The 15,500-nt window shown below is 58.5% G+C and overlaps 2 pseudogenes across 2 annotated transcripts; one reads left to right on the forward strand and one right to left on the reverse strand.

Moving 5' to 3' along the window:
• Positions 1-3,207: 3,207 nt before the first annotated feature.
• Positions 3,208-3,694, reverse strand: LOC309621714 (serine/arginine-rich splicing factor 3 pseudogene; annotated as a pseudogene). The gene has a single exon. The product of its transcript is annotated as a serine/arginine-rich splicing factor 3 pseudogene (transcript).
• Positions 3,695-8,494: 4,800 nt separating this feature from the next.
• On the forward strand, positions 8,495-11,924 carry LOC309621715 (thimet oligopeptidase-like; annotated as a pseudogene). The gene is made up of 7 exons: positions 8,495-8,636; positions 8,837-9,212; positions 9,292-9,487; positions 10,494-10,545; positions 10,652-10,780; positions 11,417-11,555; positions 11,769-11,924. The product of its transcript is annotated as a thimet oligopeptidase-like (transcript).
• Positions 11,925-15,500: the final 3,576 nt, after the last annotated feature.

The following is a 15,500-nucleotide window of genomic DNA, read 5'->3' on the forward strand; positions in this document are numbered from 1 at the left end:
CTCGGAGACCACTGCAGGGCAGGGGAGGTGGGAGAGGAAAGGGGCAGTTCTAAATGCAGGCGCTGACGGGATTGGGGCAGACCTTGCCCTGGGCCAGGCTGGTTGCTTCAACACAGCTGTCCTCGCCCAGAGCCATCCTGCCCCCGCCTCACCCAGTTCTTCCGTGATGTGTGGGGAAAATCTGTGGTTGTCACAACTGGGAGGGAGGGCCCCTGGAATCAAATGGGTGAGGCCAGGGATGCTGCTAAACCCCACACAGTGCCCAGGAGGGGCCCTCAGCAGAGGATGACCCGCCCCGAATAACCCCAGTGCCACGGGGGAGACCCTGCACTAATATTATTCAGACCCGCTGGTGCCCCGATTCCTGCACAGGCAGGGACTCTAACCGGGTCACCTCTGTATCCCGAGGTGACCTAGAGTGGGGCAGCCACGAGGGCTGAGATGAGTATCGGGGGTGAAATGACAAACCTCTGCACCCACTCTCCCCTCCGCACCCCAGGGGCGATGGTCTCTATCTCCTCCCTGTGCAGGTAGCTTTTCCCTGAGCCATTTCTTCTTGTCAAGGTCCCTGTCGCAGGTTGGGTTCCCTGAAGATGACGTTGAGAGCAAGGATTGGAGTGCAGGTGGTTGATGTGAGGCGTGCAGGAACAGATACAGCTGCCATAGGGTCCCACAATTCCACTCCCGGGCATAGACCCGGAGAAAACTCTAATTCAAAACTATACATACACCCCTGGCATTTCCCTGGTGGTCCAGTGGTTAAGAATCCATGCTTCCAGTGCAGGGGGCGTGGGTTCCATCTCTGGTCAGGGAACTAAGATCTCACATGCCGTGTGACAATAAAAGAAGAAAGAAAAAAGAAAGAAAGAAAGAGAGAAAGAGAGAAAGAGAGAGAAAGAAAGAAAGAAAGAAAGAGAGAGAAAGAAAGGAAGAAAGGAAGAAGGAAAGAAGAAAGAAAGAAAGATACATGCACCCCAACGTTCATTGCAGCACTATTTACAGTAGCCAAGACATGGAAGCTACCTAAATGTCCACTGATGGATGAATGGATAAAGAAGATGTGGTACATATATACAATGGAATCTTATTCAGCCATAAAAAGAATGAAATAATGCTATTTGCAGCAACGTGGATGGACCTAGAGATTATCATACTAAGTGAAGTAAGTCAGAAGAGAAAGACAAATATCATATGATCTCACTTATATGTGAAATCTAAAATACGACACAAATGAACTCGTCTACAAAACAAAAACAGACTCACAGACATAGAGAACAGACTTGTGGTTGCCAAGGGGGAGAAACAGTGAGGGAGGGTTGGATTGGGAGTTTGGGGTTAGCAGATGCAAACTATTAAATATAGGATGGATAAACTACAACGTCCTACTGTCTAGCACAGGGAACTATATTCAGTATCCTGTGATAAGCCATAACGGAAAAGAAAAAAGTTTTATTTATAGGTTCCATCCCTAACTGAGCTAGCCCATCCCCTCCCATGTTTCTAAGTGCAGCCCGAGGCTGCAGACTTCCCACCGTGGTCTTCAGCTCCAGAGCAAGCCACCTGCGAACCACCCACATCTTCCCAGGGGCTGGCAACTCTCCTTTGCTACTGATTCCAAGACACATCCAAATAGCAAAAATGTGACCATGAAAAGAAACTCAGGCATGTTCAAATCAGGGAAATAACATTCTTAGCTCTGTTCAGTACTCGCTTAATTTTACAAGAGCTTAGAGTTACAAAAAAGTTGCAAAGATCTGTACAGAGTGTACAGAGTGCCGTGGACCCTGACCCAGTACCCCTATTTCCAACTCATTAGTACCTTAGTGTGACATGTTTATCCAACTAAGGAACCAAGATGGATACATTGTTATTAACTGAAGTCCACACTTTATTAGAATTTCCCTAGTGTTCCCCTAACATCCTTTTTCTGTCCCAGTCTCCTCTGGGCTGTGACATTTCTCAGACGTCGCTGGGTTTTGATACCTTGAAAGTTTTGAGGAGGACTGGTCAGGTGTTTTGTCCCTCAATTTGTTAGTCTGTTTGTTTTCTGATGTTTTCTTATGGTTGGTCTGGAGTTATGGGGTTTGGGGCGGAAGACCCAAACAGAGATAAAAATGCCATTCTCCTCAGGTCACATCAAGGATACACACCATCAACGGGACTTATGACAAACGATTTTACCCTTGATCACCTGGCCAGTATCGTCTTTTTTTTCTTGCTGCATTGGGTCTTCGTTGCGTGTGGGCTTCTGTAGTTGTGGCACGGGGGCTCAGTAGTTCTGGCTCCCAGGATCTAGAGTGCAGGCTCAGTAGTTGTGGCCCACGGGCTTAGTTGATCTGCGGCACCTGGGATCTTCCCGGACCAGGGCTTGAACCTGTGTCCCCTGCATTGGCAGGCGGATTCTTTTCTTTTCTTTTTTTCTTTTGCAACCAAAACGTTAATCCCAAGGATTCTCACAAAACATATTACAAATGACAGCATGAAAAAAAAAATTGCACAGTAACTCAAAGTTCAGCTCTACAATATACTCTTAATCTGGCAGGACATTGGTATCTTGATAATCTCAAATTTCCAAAAAATATTACAAAGAGCTATGTATTCATGTACAGCAATCACAGAGGGGACGTATGACCTAACTCAAAGGTAAACTAACTTCCTTGAAACTTCTTAGATTTTAAACTCCCTGGACAATCTCTTGTCCGGTGTGAAGACTAGTGGAATTTTTAAACCTCTAATCTAGGGTAAGGGTGCGGCTTTCATTTTTACCTGCTGGCTTGGGTTCACAGCACCTTTTAAAGACTGCTTGCTTAACTACAGCTGCATACCATATCCCAGCTACAGAAAGTCTTTTCAATGTTTGCCAGTGTTGTTTCCATAATAGTAAACATCACACTTTAGGTGGGCAGGAGTTAGAGTTTTATTATCAGTCTAGGCAAGACCAAAAATTCAAAGCAAGTTCAATTTTGCTTAAGGGAACATTGTAAGGTAACAATTCTTCATATTACATGCCTCCCAGGACCCATTTCAAACCATAGAGAATGACACCTTTATGTGTCACTGTCCCAAGAGACAAACAAATGTGAACAACTAAAACATTTAAAAAGTGCACCAAGCTTCGGAAGTCTCAAACAAAACTTGAATTTTCTGTACATACTCCTGCCAAATGAAGTTATTGCCTGTACACCACTCCTCTTGCAAAGTGGTCTTCTATTTCCTTTCATCTGACCTAGATCGGCTAGGAGACCTAGAGAAAGATCGGGACGGCTTGTGATTTCTCTCTTGGGACAGGGATCTCTCTCTTCTCCTATATCTAGAAAGGGACCTGCTCTGGCTGACGGAGAAGGCTCTCCATCTTGGAGATGTGCGGGAGGTGGAGGACTCCTCCTCCCATAATCATCTCGAGGGCGACGACCCCAAGAAGGAGGCGGTCACGATTTCGACTTCTCTTTTCCCCATTCGACAGGTCCACTCTTACTCGGCAGCCACATAGTGTTCTCCCATCTAGTTCTCGGACAGCATCGGCTGCATCTCGGGGATCTTCACATTCAACGAGAGCGAAGCCGGGAGGGTTTTTAGCACCCCACACACTTCAGAGTGGTCCATAATAGCCTAAAGCTCGTTCCAATTCAGCCTTGTTACCACTGTTTCCAAGATTCCCTACACAAACTTTACAGTCCAACGGACAGGAATCACGTTGCAAGACCCTCGTGGCTCCTGGGTTTCACGGGCCACAGGGTGGTCCCGGGCCTCTAGAATCTGGTAGCTGAATCTGCTCGCACAAGCTGTCCTGTGGGGATGCGTTTTCCCCTATGTGTCCAGCCCGGGGCCCTGCTCTCTTGGCCCGGCCTCCCGGGTGAGAGGGTGAACCCCAGCTCCCTGGAGCAGACACTCAGAGCCCTGGTGACCGGACTCACGGCTGACGGGGCTGGAGCGGCGGCTGGACACGTGTGGCCAGCCTGGTGGTGTTTGGCCCCGTCTGCAGTTCCAGTTCCAGCTGAGAAAGAGCCTCCCTGTGTTACTTTCTCCTGGTTGTGTAAGGATCCCCGGTGTCATTTGACAGAAATGTAGACGGTGTGTTCTTTCTCTCTTTTCTCCCTGCTTCCTCTCCTCCCTCTCTGCCTCCCTCTCTCCCTGTACCTCTTTCCCTGTTCCGCTCTCCCTCTACCTCTTTCCCACTCCCTCTCTGTCTCTCCCTCTGTCTCTTCCTCTCTCCCTCCCTCTCTCCCTCTCCCTCCCTCTCCCTCTCTCTTTCCTCTCCCTATCTCCCTCTCTCCTCTCTCCCTCTTCCCTCTTCCTCTCCCTCTTCCCTCTGCCTCTTTCCTCTGCCTCTTTCCTCTCCCTCTTCCCTCTCCTCTTTCCCTCTCCTTCTCTCCCTCCCCCTCTCTCACTCTCCCTCTCTCCCCCCTCTCTCTCCCTCTTCCTCTCTCCCTCTCCCCTGTCTCTGCCTCTCCCTCCGTCTCTCCCTCTGGGAGGGAGTGAGGGAGATGGAGAGATGGAGGGAGCGGGAGAGTTGGAGGGAGAGGGAGAGGGAGAAGAGGGAGGAGAGGGAGGGAGGAGACGTCTCTCCCTCCCTCCCTCCCTCTGCCTCCCTCCCTCTCCTCTCTTTCCCTCTCCCTCCGTCTCTCCGTCTCCCTCACTCCCTCTCAGAGAGGGAGAGACGGAGGGAGAGGCAAAGACAAGGGAGAGGGGGAGAGGGAGAGAGGGAGGGGGAGAGAGAGGGGGGAGAGAGGGAGAGCTCTCTTCCTCCCTCCCTCTCCCTCTCTCCTCCTTCTCTCCCTCTCTCCCTCACCCTCTCTCCCTCTCCCTCCCTCCATCACTTTCCCTCCTTCTCCCTCTCCCTCTCTCCCTCCCAGAGAGGGAGAGACAGAGGGAGAGGGAGAGGGGGGAGACAGGGACACGGAGAGGGAGGGAGGGAGGGAGGGAGACAGAGAGGGAAGCAGGCACCCTCTCGCCTTCTCCCTCTCCCTACCTCCTTCTCCGACTCCCCCTCTCCTCTCCCTCTGTCTCTCCCTCTCCCTCCCTCCCTCTAGGAGAGGGAGAGGGAGAGGAAGGGAGGGAGAGGGAGAGAGGGAGGGGAAGGGAGACGGAGAGGGAGAGACGTCTCGCCCTCCTTCCCTCTCCCTCCCTCGCCCTTTCCCTTCCTCTCTCCCTCTCCCTCCCTCTGTCTCACCCTCTCCCTCCCTCTGTCTCTCCCTCTCCCTCACTCCCTCCCAGAGAGGGAGAGATGGAGGGAGAGGGAGAGACGAGGGAGAGGGGGAGAGGGAGAGAGGGAGGGGGGAGAGAGGGAGAGGGAAGAGGGAGAGTGGGAGAGAGGGAGAGAAGGAGGAGAGAGGGAAAGGGAGGAAGAGACCTCTCTCTTTCTCCCTCTCTCCGTCTCTCCCTCTCTCCCCCTCTCTCTCCCTCTCCCTCTCTCCCTCTTCCCTCTCTGCCTCTTCCCTCTGCTTCTTTCCTCTGCCTCTTTCCTCTCCCTCTTCCCTCTCCTCTTTCCCTCTCCTTCTCTCCCTCCCCTCTCCCTCTGGGAGGGAGTGAGGGAGATGGAGAGATGGAGGGAGCGGGAGAGTTAGACGGAGAGGGAGAGGGAGAGGGAGAAGAGGGAGGAAAGGGAGGGAGGAAACGTCTCTCCCTCCCTCCCTCCCTCTCCTCCCTTTCCCTCTCCCTCCGTCTCTCCGTCTCCCTCACTCCCTCTCAGAGAGGGAGAGACGGAGGGAGAGGCAAAGACAAGGGAGAGGGGGAGAGGGAGAGAGGGAGGGGGAGAGAGAGGGGGGAGAGAGGGAGAGCTCTCTTCCTCCCTCCCTCTCCCTCTCTCCTCCTTCTCTCCCTCTCTCCCTCACCCTCTCTCCCTCTCCCTCCCTCCATCACTTTCCCTCCTTCTCCCTCTCCCTCTCTCCCTCCCAGAGAGGGAGAGACAGAGGGAGAGGGAGAGGGAGAGGGGGGAGACAGGGACACGGAGAGGGAGGGAGGGAGGGAGGGAGACAGAGAGGGAAGCAGGCACCCTCTCGCCTTCTCCCTCTCCCTACCTCCTTCTCCGACTCCCCCTCTCCTCTCCCTCTGTCTCTCCCTCTCCCTCCCTCCCTCTAGGAGAGGGAGAGGGAGAGGAAGGGAGGGAGAGGGAGAGAGGGAGGGGGAGGGAGACGGAGAGGGAGAGACGTCTCGTCCTCCTTCCCTCTCCCTCCCTCGCCCTTTCTCTTCCTCTCTCCCTCTCCCTCCCTCTGTCTCACCCTCTCCCTCCGTCTCTCCCTCTCCCTCACTCCCTCCCAGAGAGGGAGAGATGGAGGGAGAGGGAGAGACGAGGGAGAGGGGGAGAGGGAGAGAGGGAGGGGGGAGGGAGGGAGAGGGAAGAGGGAGAGTGGGAGAGAGGGAGAGAAGGAGGAGAGAGGGAAAGGGAGGAAGAGACCTCTCTCTCTCTCCCTCTCTCCGTCTCTCCCTCTCTCCCCCTCTCTCTCCCTCTCCCTCTCTCCCTCTCCCTTGTCTCTGCCTCTTCATCTCTCTGTCTCTGGGAGGGAGTGAGGGAGATGGAGAGACGGAGGGAGAGGGAGGAGAGGGAGCGAGGAAGAGGGAGAGAGGGAGGGAGAGAGGGAGGGAGAGAGGGATAGAGGGAGGGAGGGAGAGATGTCTTTGTCTTTCCCTCCCTCCCTCTATCACTCTCTCCCTCTTCCCCCTCCCTCTCCTGCTCCCTGTCCCTCTCCCTCCCTCTATCCCTCTCTCCCTCTCCCCCCTCCCTCTCCTGCTCCCTGTCCCTCTCCCTCCACCTCCTTCCCTCTCTGGAGAGGGAAGGAGGTGGAGGGAGAGGGAGAGGGAGAGGGAGCACGAGAGGGAGAGAGGGAGAGAGGGAGAGGGAAAGAGGTATAGGAAGAGCGGAACAGGGAAACAGGGACAGGGAAAGGGGGACAGGGAGAGAGGGAGAGGGAGAGGGAGAGCAGAGCAGGGAAACAGGGACAGGGAAAGAGGGAGGCAGAGAGGGAGATGGAAACGGGGAAAGGGAGGGGGGACGGATAGAGGGAGAGGGAGAGAGGGACAGGGAAAGAGAGACAGGGATGGAGGGAGGGAGAGAGGGACAGGACAGGGCAAGAGGGACAGGGAGAGAGGGAGGGAGAGAGGCAGAGGGAGAGATGGAGGGAGAGTGAGAGGCAGGGAGGTAGAGGGAGGGAGGGAGGGAGGGAGACAGAGAGGGAGACAGGGAGAAGGGCTGATGGGGGCTCCCTCCCCCTCCCATCCTCTGCCCACTGCTTTCTCTTTTTTCTGCTTCAACAAACACCAGGCGCCTTTCAGATCAGCCCTGAAGTCAACGTTGATGCTTGGGACGGCCTGACCTCCCCGCTGCCTTCCAGCCCAGGACCACAGCTGGGAGATGAAGTCTGCGGGGACCTGGGGGGGGGCAGCGGCGGCGGAGGTGGTGGAGGCAGGCACCTCCTCTGACGCCCAATCTCTCCTCCTTTACGAGGCAGCCGCCAGCTCCCCTCCCTGACTCCCCAAGATTTGGGGCCATTTTAATATGTGTCGATAATGCCATGAGCTACTATTTAACTTTTCCACGAGGACCCATCTCCCGAAATGCAGTGGTTTTCAGGCTTGGCTGCACTAGAGAACCCCCAGGGAAAGGAGAGACGTCTGTACCTCCCTCTCTCTCCCTCTCCCTCCGTATCTCCTTCTGGCTCTCTCCCTCTCCTTCTGGGGTGATGCCCGATGAGCTCAGATTCGCAGATGTTCCCCCCATCCCCTCTCTGTGCCTTGCGTGGGGCCTGGGCCTTCTCACTGTGGCCCGGGAACAGCCTCGACATTCAGACATCGGTTCCTGCAAGGACACTTGCGTTTGGTCCATACCGCATGTGGCTGCAGTCTGTGCTTCTCCCGTTTAGCATCTTCAGTAGATGGGGGCTGTGCATGAGCCCTTCATCTTCCCCGCAGACACCACTGGTGCTTGCTCGGCCTCGCGGGTGATGTCCACGGGGGACAGACCTGTGTCCCCACCTTCTTGGGCTGCAGACAGGCCACGTTGGTCCTGTGGTGACTGGGGGCTCCCAGGAGAACCCCACCGCAGACCCAGAGAGGTGGCCCCAGAGAAGGTGGCGTACGCCTGGGGCCAGGCCTCACCAGCCAACCACGGGGCACCTGCAGCAACAGGTCTCTCGCCGTCCAGGGGCTGGGTGTTCGGGCGCCGTGGGGATGAGCTGCTGTCTGCACGGCAGCCAAGTTTGTATTGTTGAGCCCGGGGAGGCCCCTGGGTGGCTCCTGGAGAGCCTGGTCACATTTCTTCCTGCCCTTGGCCTTAGAGCTCATCATGGTTCACGCCGTTTCTGGTTCCAAAAGGACCTGTGTTCATAAAGACCACATGTTAGGACAGCACCAAAGTGTCTAGAAATCCAGGCCAGGAGGAGGAGGGAGGGGGTTTGGCTGTGCCCGCCAGTGGCCTGAGAGCCCTCCCACCCACAGAGACCTGGCCCGGGGCCTGTGGGGAGGGCGTGGCCCACGGTCCCCAGCGCTGGCTGTCTCTGGGTTCCAGGAGAACTGCGCGATCCTCGGGGAGCTGGTAAGGCTGCAGGCTCAGAAGTCCCGCCTGCTGGGATTCAGCACGCGAGCCGACTCTGTGCTGGAGATGAACATGGCCAAGACCAGCCAGGTGGTGGCCACTTTCCTAGGTAACCCCGCCTCCCCGAGTCCCAGTGGGGACGGGGGTCAGGTGGACCTTGACTGGACGTGGTGCTGCCTGAGACCCCACTGTGTCAGCCCTTGGGGGTCGCCTTCCCCAACCCTTCATTCTGCCTCGAGGGGCGTGGGGTGGGGGGCGGCTGGGCGGCTGCCACAGGGACATAGCTGAGCCTCTCCCCTCCGCCCGCAGATGAGCTGGCCCAGAAGCTGAAGCCCCTCGGGGAGCAGGAGCGGCCCTGATCCTGGAGCTAAAGAAGGCTGAGTGCCAGAGGCGGGGCCTGCACTTTGACGGGCCCATCAACGTCTAGGACCTGCGCTACTACATGAACCAGGGGGAGGAGACGCGCTACCACGTGGACCAGTACCTGCTCAATGAGTCCTTCCCCATGCAGGTGGTCACGCGCGGGCGGCTGGGCATCTCCCAGGAGCTGCTGGGGCTGACCTTCGACCTGGAGGAAGGCGCCAACATGCGTCACGAAGATGAAGATGTGAGGCTCTACACGGTCCGGGACGCGGCCTCGGGCAAGGTCATCCATCAGCAAGTTCTACCTGGACCTCTACCCTCGGTGCATGCGTGGGGGAACCTGTCGGCCGTGGGCCGGGGCTCCTCTGTGGTAGCGGGGCCTCACCCGCGTCCCTCCCCAGGGAAGGGAAGTCCGGGCACATGGCCTGCTTTGGCCTGCAGCCGGGCTGCCTGCAGCAGGACGGGAGGCGCCAGATTGCCATCGCGGCCATGGTGGCCAACTTCACCAAGCCTACGCCCAACCCGCCCTCCCTGTTGCAGCATGATGAGCTGGAGACCTACTTCCATGAGTTCTGGCAAGCGATGCACCAGCTCTGCTCCCAGGAGGGTGCGGGCGAGGGGCTGAAGGCAGGGGGCGGGGAGGGCCCGGGCTCTCCCGTGGTCCTCAGGCAGGCCCTCGCCACGGGATTCTTCCGCTGATGTCACCCCGCACGAGGAGACGCCCTCGGTGTCAGTTTCCATCATCAAACCCCACGCACTGGGCGCGTAAACAACGGAAGTGGATGTCCTCGAGACTCTGGAGGCTGGAAGTCCCAGATCAAGGAGTCAGGACTGGTTCCCTGCATGTTAAATACAGGTATTCAAGAGTTGCCTTTAAAAAAGACAAAATAGAAGAAAGGAACGTTGCATGCAAGGCTGGTGAGTGATGAGTGATGAGAACCAGAGGTTAGGCTCTGGGGCCGGGAGCACCACGCCCTGTGAGGCCCTGGGGCTGCTGCCAGTCTCGGTGGAGGCTCAGCAAGTCCCAGTGACTTCCCAATGTGGGGGGGGGGTCCCCAGATGAGCGTCTGGGCCCAGGACCCAGTGCTCGTTCAGTCTTCCTGCAGTCAGCCCTTCGTCCTGAGAGCGATGCTCTCACAGACTGCAACCGGAGCGCGTGGGGACACTTTACTGAGCTGTGCAGCCGTCACTACTGCCCTGTTCTGGAACATTTCCCTCACCCCAAAAAGGTCCCTCACGCCCTTAGTTATCATTCCCTCCCCTCCCCTGTCCCTGACAACCAGGAACCCACTCTGACTCTGTGGATCTACCTGTTCTGGACGTTTCCCCTCAGTGGGGTCACACCCTGTGTGTCCTTCTGTGTCTGACTTCTCTCGCTGAGCACCGTGTTCTCACGGTGCATCCACGTGGCAGCGAGTGGCAGGGCTTCACACCTTTGCGTGGTCGAGGGCCGGAAAAAAGACAAACGAAAAGAAGGGCACGTTGCCTGCGACTCTGGTGACAGCCGGGGATGAGAACCAGAGGGTAGGCTCTGGGGCCGGGAGCGCCGCGCCCTGTGAAGCCCTGGCGCTGCTGCCAGTCTCGGCGGGGCACGAGCAGCGCCGTCCCCCAGGAGCTGCTGGACAAGCTCATCAAGTCCCGGCTGGCCAACCCCCGTGCGGCCGGGCCGAGGGAAAGGAAAGGGGCTCCCGGACCGCCCGGCTGGAAAGCGCGGCCTGGACACAGTGCCAGCGCCCCCGTCTCCTTCCTCCCGCCCTCCAGGCCTCTTCAACCTGCGCCAGATCGTCCTGGCCAAGGTGGACCAGGCCCTGCACACGCAGACGCCCTCGGACCCGGCCTAGGACAATGCCCGCCTCTGCCAGGAGATCCTCGGGGTCCCAGCCACGCCAGGTAGCCAAGCGCACGCCGGGCCCACCTTAGCGGTCGGTTGGCGGCTACTGCCCAGGTCAAGAGGATCCTCTGGTGGTGTGTGAAGGGGGACCGACTGACGGGCTCTGGTCGAGGCTCGCTGACCTCTGGCCTCTTCCTGCCTGGGTTCCTGGGCTGGTCCCTCCAGCTGTGGCCCGCGGAGTCCGAGGGTGGGCTGGGCGTATCTGCACGTGCTTTCTGGAGAGCCTGGAAGAGGCAGGAGAGGGCTTCATACCCTGGACGGAACGCGTCGACGAGGTTTGCCCGAGCGTGTCGGTGCGGAGACGCAGTTCACTCCCTCGTGAGCGCTTTAACCCGCGCTCTCCCCGTGCTGGAGGGCGAGCCCTGACTCATCCCTCGGAGCCTCGGGCAGCTGTCCCTGTAAGAGGCTTAGGGGTGAACCCTCGTGAGCTTCAGCAGAAAGTCGGCAAAGATTGATTTGTGTCCCTCCACTGAGTTGCCCGCAAGGTCCCCGTTTTCTAGAAGTGTTGGGCCAATACTCCCTCTAGTGGCAGGGGACTCAGACAGGGCTGCTTTGAGGCCCCAAGCTCTGGGCTCTGGGGAAGGGGCACGGAGCGGCCAGGGGGCCGGGCAGGAGCCTCTCCGCATGTGTCCCAGGGACCCACCTGCCTGCGACCTTCGGCCACCTGGCAGGAAGCTACGACGCCCAGTCCTATGGCTACCTGTGCAGCGAGGTGTACTCCGCGGACACGGTCCACACACTCGTTTCAAGCAGGAGGGCGTCCTGAGTGGCAAGGTGAGAGGCCGGCCTGCCGTGCAGACCAACACGGAGGTCCTTGGCCTGGGCCTAGATGCTTGTGCCGCCCGCCTGGGCCTGCCAGGCTCTGAGGGCCCTGCCCAGAACCCCCTGCTCCCCTGCCCTTTGTTGAGTCACAGCAGAGGTGGCCACACCCACACCCTCCGTGAAGGGGGTGCTCCACCCTCCTGCAGCCCCGCCCCCTCTCCTCAGGTTGCCATGGACTACAGAAGCTGCATTCTGAGGCCAGGGGGCTCCGAGGATGCCAAGGGCATGGTGAAGCTCTTCCTGGGTTGTGACCCCATGCAGGACGCCTTCCTCCTGAGCAAAGGGCTGCAGGTTGAGGGCTGCAAGCCGCCGGCCTGCTGACGGCACGGGGTTTTGCCCCCCCAGGCGGGCCGGGTGCCTTAGCGCCCCGTCGGGGCGGGGGAGGGGCCGTGTGTCCTCCCAGCCCCCGAGTCCCCGGCGGCCGGCCTAGGCCAAAAGTCTCCACCTGGAAGTGTCTGGAAAGCCTGGCATCAAGGCTCCCCCTTGTTGCACTAATGCAATCCCTTCCTGGGGAGCTTTCCTGGTAACAAAACGGTTCTTTGAAAACGCAGCCATTAATAAAAAAGACTCTACTCCTGGTCTCTGCCTGCCGTCCCTTCCACCACAGGAGTGGCATGGGGGCCGTCACACTGGGGGGAGTTCTGACCTTGGTCGGGGATCAGCCCTGGGGCCGTGGTGACGCGTCTGGGTCACTGGGAGACGGCTGAGCTGTGGGGTGAGTTCAGACGGGGATGGTGCCCCGCACCCCGACCGGGCAGGCTCTCCAGTGAGGGGGTGTCAGTTTCCTGCCGGCCTCTCGCCCGTCACTGTTTGGCATCTCGGGGGCTGTGACTGGCTGGAGCTGGTTCTGGCGGTGGGCACAGCTGCGGGAAGCCCGGCTGTGGCTGTCCCTGTCCCCGTGTCCTGTCCTCCTGCTCACGGCCGGCCGGCTGGCTCCCTCTGGTCATCGGCAGCTGCTGAAGTCTGGACCACAGCAAGGGGCCGCCTTCCTGGGTCCTAGCAATTCTTCCCAAAGGCCTTAGGGATGTGTTTTGGTGGCAGTAGGAATTCAGAGAGGGTGCTGCACCACTGGAGCGGTAGGGTGGCTCTGGACCGTCCCGTGTGTCCTTCCCTGGCCTTTGAGCTCCTTGGGAGCCCTGCCTCCACAAAGGACGCCAGGCAGCGGAACGAGGGCGCGGGCGGCGCCCCGACCTTCTCCCCGTGGCCCAGGCGGGCAGGCCGTGCCACGCTCTGTCCTCCCCTCAGCCTGCCCGCCCGTTCTGTTGTTATTTTACCGAAGAGGACACAGACATTCAGAGAGGCTAGGGTCCATGCCTGAGGTCTCATATCCAGTAAGTGTCAGAGCCGGGGTTTGAACCCAGACAGCCTGTCCCGGAGACCGCGCCCTTACCTCTACAGAAACCACCTCCTGGTTCCCTTTATTAGCACAAGACTCATTTCCCTGACAAGCCCAGGCCCCATAAAGGCAACCCTGCCTCCCCCACGTGACCAGCCCTTGCCAACTACTTACCCCAGTGGCAGAGGGACGAGCCACACAGGGGACCCGCCCATCTTGGCCATGGGGACACAGACACCCACTCACACCCAGAAGGACCTCCTCTTTACCTTAGGCCACACGCCCATGCCGAAGGAGCTGCTGTCTGCCAGCTGGTGCAGGTACAGTTCTGTCCTGGAAACAGAGAAGGGACCAGAAGTAAGGGAGGACCCACCCACACCAGTGGCCTGGCAGGGCAGGTGGGCATCATGGCACGGGGCTCCACAGAGTGCCCCAGGTGGCCCCGGGGTCTGCCTCAGGCCCTGGCCCTGCCTCCCGAATATTCCTCACTTGCTGCCCTCAATGGGCCCTTCTTAAGTGAAGGCCTTCCAGAAGCTTCCTTACTCCTCAGTTACCCTGCTCTGAAAACTGGGAGTTTCCTCCCTAATCTGCCCTCTCTCCAAAGGGTAAGGTGCCCCTCTGGCCTTAGCCAAGAGGCTCAGGACAGGTTGGGCCTGCCCTTCAGACGGGGGTGGAAGGCAGGAGACAAATGATGGGGGACGCAGAGGCAAATTGAAAATTATCACCCCTCGCCTGGGGTGAGCACTCCCCGGAGCTTCACTAGATAGAACCTTACTCATTCGTTCAACAGATGAGGAAACCAAGGCTCAGAGACAGGGAGCCACATGTCCAAGAATTCCCAGGAGTCAGCGAGGGGCAGAGATGACTCCCTGGGCCACCTCCCCCAGAAGGCCCTCCCAGATGAGTCTTGTGGCTTCTCTGCTGTTCCACCTGGTGCCTCCTCGCCCTGAGCTACCTCAGGTGCACCCAAGGCTCTCACAGAGTTTAGGAGCTTCTGGAAGATTTGGGGTCTGCTGTTCCTTGCCCACCTCCCACGCTGCTGTCAGAACCTGTACCAAAATGTCACCGTCACAGCAGACATCCACCACCACCCCCCAGCGTGTATAAAGAGCCATATGTGAATTATCTCACTTAATCCTGTAAGGTCAGCAGTCAAGGTACTATTTCCACTTTACAGAGGAAGAAACGGAGGTTCAGAGCAGGTGACACCTGGCCAGGTTCACCCAGCCCAGGAGCAGTACCAGGCAGCAAGAATCAGAGGCCAGATTCCTAACCACTGGGCTCCACTGCCTCTCACCTCTGGGCAGAGGCAGGGCTGGGGCCCTGGAGAGCGGAGGCCCTTTGTCTCACTGCCCTCGGCTGTCCCTGCTCAGCCCAGTCGCTCACCTGAGAGCCAGGTCCAATCCGGATAGCATCTGGGAGAAAACCTCGAAACTGCCTTCCCCTTCCAGCTGCCGGGCCACGTGGCTCTTCTCCAACAGCATCGTCTGCCAGGGGAGAGGACAGGCGCCGGTCAGCACGAGGCCCCGCTAGGCTGCCCGCACACCCCCACCAACCCCCAGGCCCACTCTTCGAGGCAGCACCTCAGGCCCCAACTTGGCTGGACGCCTCCAAATCAAAACGTGCCAGGCCTTTGTCTCACTGATTCAGCGTCCACGCAGGCAATCAACGAATGCAACGGGCTCATTCCGATGAAGGAATCCAAGGGTACTAACAATTAACCCAGAGCCGCCCTCCAACACACTCTTATGCAACCGAAGCCCTTAATAACTTGACCCACATGGTGATGCACGGTAGACTTTCAGGGCCGGGACAGAAAGGGATTTATCGTGCACCAGCGAGTCTGGGTATTCTCCTAGCTCCGCATACAAACAACCCTTCTAATAACCTAATCCTGTTTTCTGTTCAAACAGAATGTTGGCGGGGGCGGGGGGGGGGGAAGGGGAGGAGCCAGGTGATTTCAGAGAGAGGAACAAACAGGCCATGTGCCTGTCACACACGGGCTGCCGCAGAAGGCCAGCGAGCGCCTGTTTAATTTCAGCTTACGCTTTTAAGACCCAGCTAATGAGCGGCTGAATTATGTATCTACTCATGAATATTTCATCCCTGTGATACTCCGAGGCACAGACGAGCTGGCCTGCTCCGGGAGGAGATGTCTGGGCACTGAGTGAGGTGGGGAGGAGCTGGCCTTGGCCTGGGGAGCGATGACCATTTAGACACATTCCAGGGTCCCAGCTGGAGGCGTGGGCCCTGCTGAGTGGGGCTGAGGCTACTGCAGCCCCAAAGAGCCCCCTCTCCCTCCCACCCAGAGGCCTCACCTGGAGCTGGGCGGCCGTGACTCGGCCTGTGGCGTTCAAGTCCAGTGACATCACCATGGAGCACCGGGTGGCACGGCGGCTGTGGCCGGTGAACACGGAGCCAAAGGCCCGGAGGACAGTGAAGGTGGCTCGAATCTTCTCCACTGGTGGGGCACAGACAGGGCATCACCCGTGGCCCGGGTGCTGCCACCCCCACCTCTCACAGGACCCCATTCTGGCCCCAGGCCCCAGCAGGGGCCCCTC

This window comes from Balaenoptera borealis (assembly GCF_965194805.1).
Source record: "Balaenoptera borealis genome assembly, contig: HAP1_SCAFFOLD_924, whole genome shotgun sequence".
Taxonomy (NCBI): Eukaryota; Metazoa; Chordata; class Mammalia; order Artiodactyla; family Balaenopteridae; genus Balaenoptera; species Balaenoptera borealis.